The following is a 3090-nucleotide window of genomic DNA, read 5'->3' on the forward strand; positions in this document are numbered from 1 at the left end:
AGCTGTTTTTCAGCATCTTAGCCAGAGAGGGCAGTGTCGCTGGCCCTCATATGTGGGATCTGAACCGGGGCCCTCTGGCATCCCAAACCAGTTCTTAACCATCGCGCCACTTGGCTGGCCCTAGAAACTATTTTATAAATAAATTCTTATATAAAAAAGAAACTCCTAAACAGAGCACCAAAATTACCAGTAAGGTGGACCCTAGCCCTTCTTTTCCGCACTGGGAAAACAGATCAGAAGAGCAAAAATGATTCCATCTTGTTGTTTCCACCTATGTGGACAGTTTCTCAAGTAGTGTCTCTACTCCTTTGCTGTTACTTTTGTTTTTTTCCAATGTGGGAATCAGGCTTTTCAGTCCTGCTTTGACTTTGTTTGCAACTTCTTGATCAGAACTCTGGAGAAGGCTAGAAAGAATAATGGCACCTCAATTTACACTAGCCCAGGACCTCAGGTTCTTCATGCCAACATGCTCCATGAGTGTTTTTGCAAAACAACCTTCTCTTCCGTTTTCTTTCATCTTTTTATCTTGCTTTATTAACCACTTCAGAACAAGATGTCCTGCAGGATGTTCTGCAATGTGAAGCTCTCCATCCTTGCCACCAGGGTGCAGTTCTGCTGATGCCAAGCTGGCGATGGCATTCATGGCAGGCTGAACGTCTCCGATGGCAGCTCCCAGAATGTCAGAAACCAACATACAGGCAGACTTATCTAGAACCACTTCTTGGGCGTGGCCTTGCAGGTAGTTTAACAAAGCTGGAGAGATGGATTCTAAAAGCTCTCGGTGACGGATCTCTGTATCTTTCTTGCTGTGTGCATTTCCATCTCGGTGACGGATCTCTGTATCTTTCTTGCTGTGTGCATTTCCATCTCCTTTCTGCAGAACTTCAATGATTTCTCGTACTGTATGTGAAGGATCTCTGGGGCTTAGTAGGTACAATAGGACTTTCCTTCTGTATTTGTCATTTAACATGTTAGGCAAGGAACTAATAATTTCTGATATGATTATCTGCTTCACAAGCTTAGTATCATCAATACAATCAAATGCCGCCAGTAAAACCAAATGGGAATATTGGCCATTAGCCACATTTTCAACATAAGTCTTCATTGTTTTCACAATCACTTTCCTGTCCTTGGGAGTGCCATGCCACAGGCAGTGCATGGCCACTCTGGCACCATCGTGTGTGTGAGCCAGGTATACCACTGCTTCACGGATGGCTTCAATCATTTCTGATCTTAGCTTTGGGGGTGCATAGGTAAAAAAGTCCAAGAATACTTTATGTACCAATGAGTGCTTAATCACAGCTTCCTTTTGGACCATTGGCGTTAGAATCTGTTTCATTTCATCCATGATAAGCTCTAGTTTTTCTGGGTGTACCTCTAATACTTTGTCCAGAGTTGGGTGATCTGCTGACTTGTAAAGCTGAAATGTGTTCCCATCGAGCTCCTCTGTCAGCATGTTCCTCTGCTCCAAAATGGCTTTGTCATTGTAAGCGTACTCCACAATGGCCGAGGCCTCTGCGTGCCAGAGCATCTTCCTCACGTGGCCTTTAAAACTTCTGGTTATCTCTGCAATCTGGGGTTTACTCGCATACATGAGAAATTTCTTAACAATATTTCTGGAATATTTAGCTTTATTTAATTCAGCCAAATCATCTCGCAGTTCTTCAAAAGCCTGTTTTTTCTGTTCTTCATTACCATGCTGAATGTAACACTGGATCACACGAGTTGAATCATGTGCAAATGCAATAGTTTTAATTTTTCCTTGAATCAACTTCTGCAGATCACTCATCAACTTCACTCTTTTTTCTTTGTCACAGTCTTTTCTTCGTAAGATCTCCCAAGTCTGCTTTGCCCGAACAACAACGTCATAGTTGGTTCTATCACTAAGTTGTCTGCTTTGCTTCACTTCTTTCTTCTTCCTTTTGAAATCATCCCACTTGGGTTTCTTGGCTGCTGATTCATCGCTTTTCCCGTCCGGCTGGAATTTCCTCTTCTTGCTGAATTTGTTTGCCTACTGGAATTTATTCTTTGGTATTTTATCCCCTTGCTGCTTATTCTTGAACTGCTTCACACCCTTTTCCCCTGGCTTTGTGGCACTTTTCTCAAAGTTCTTAGGTGTGATTTTAGGTCCACCTTCCTTAACAACTTTTCTTGGGAACGTCTTTGAAGAACCAGAATCACTGTTTTTACGAAATCTGTTTTTTTCTTGTGATGTCTTTGTACTTTTTCCTGTAAATTTGTTTTTTGCTTTGAACTTCCATCATAGCAACTCGAACACGTGAATCCCAGGCCGCCGCAGGTCCTGGCTCCTCACCATATTTCTTGATTTTAACCTCATAGTCACAGAATAGTATACAAATTTGTATTTTTCTATATTGAATTGTGTTTCTTGGTTTCTATTACAAAAGAGAAGTCTAAAATATAAAGTAGAGTTCTCATATATTACATTGTATGACTTCTACTAATTGTTATTTACTAATAAATAATTGTCATTTCCTAATAATAAATATAGTTATTTAAAGAATTGATGGTTTAGTTTTAATTGTTGCATATGTTCACTTAGAATGTGAAAGAATAAATATGAATGTCTTCAGCAAAACATAGAACAGAGCCAAAATGGCCCCTGTCCCATTATAAATAATAAAATGTTGAATAAAAAAATAACATATATATATACATGTATATATATCAAACACTTAAAATATATAGTTAAGTTGTAAGGAAAATAAAAATAAATTTGAGTGCTAGAAATAGATAATACACTCAACGCCGTCATTTTATGTTAAATTTAATTTTGAGGTTTTTTGTTTTCTAACTTTTCAGTCCAAACTGGAATTTTGAAGATTCTAGAATGACTATCTAGCTCACAAAAGTATAATTTTATCTCCAAAAAATCTAATAAAATAGATTTAACAAATAAGAAAAAGACAAGAACAAAAAATAGGAATCACCTTTTTCACTTTATTGCTTTTAATGAACTGTGTACAAATTTTTGCCTTAATCAAAAAATTCATTTACAATTTGCATTAGAATAATGCATTAAAATGTTTAATTAAATAATATATTTGAGCAGAAAATATCCAGAAAAAA

The 3090-nt window shown here is 37.7% G+C and overlaps 1 pseudogene; it reads right to left on the reverse strand.

The window, feature by feature from the left end:
• Positions 1-233: 233 nt before the first annotated feature.
• LOC109381725 (pumilio homolog 3 pseudogene) lies at positions 234-2254 on the reverse strand (annotated as a pseudogene).
• Between the last annotated feature and the right edge of the window lie 836 nt (positions 2255-3090).

The sequence above is a fragment of the Hipposideros armiger genome, unplaced genomic scaffold (genome assembly GCF_001890085.2).
Source record: "Hipposideros armiger isolate ML-2016 unplaced genomic scaffold, ASM189008v1 scaffold_52, whole genome shotgun sequence".
Classification (NCBI taxonomy): Eukaryota; Metazoa; Chordata; class Mammalia; order Chiroptera; family Hipposideridae; genus Hipposideros; species Hipposideros armiger.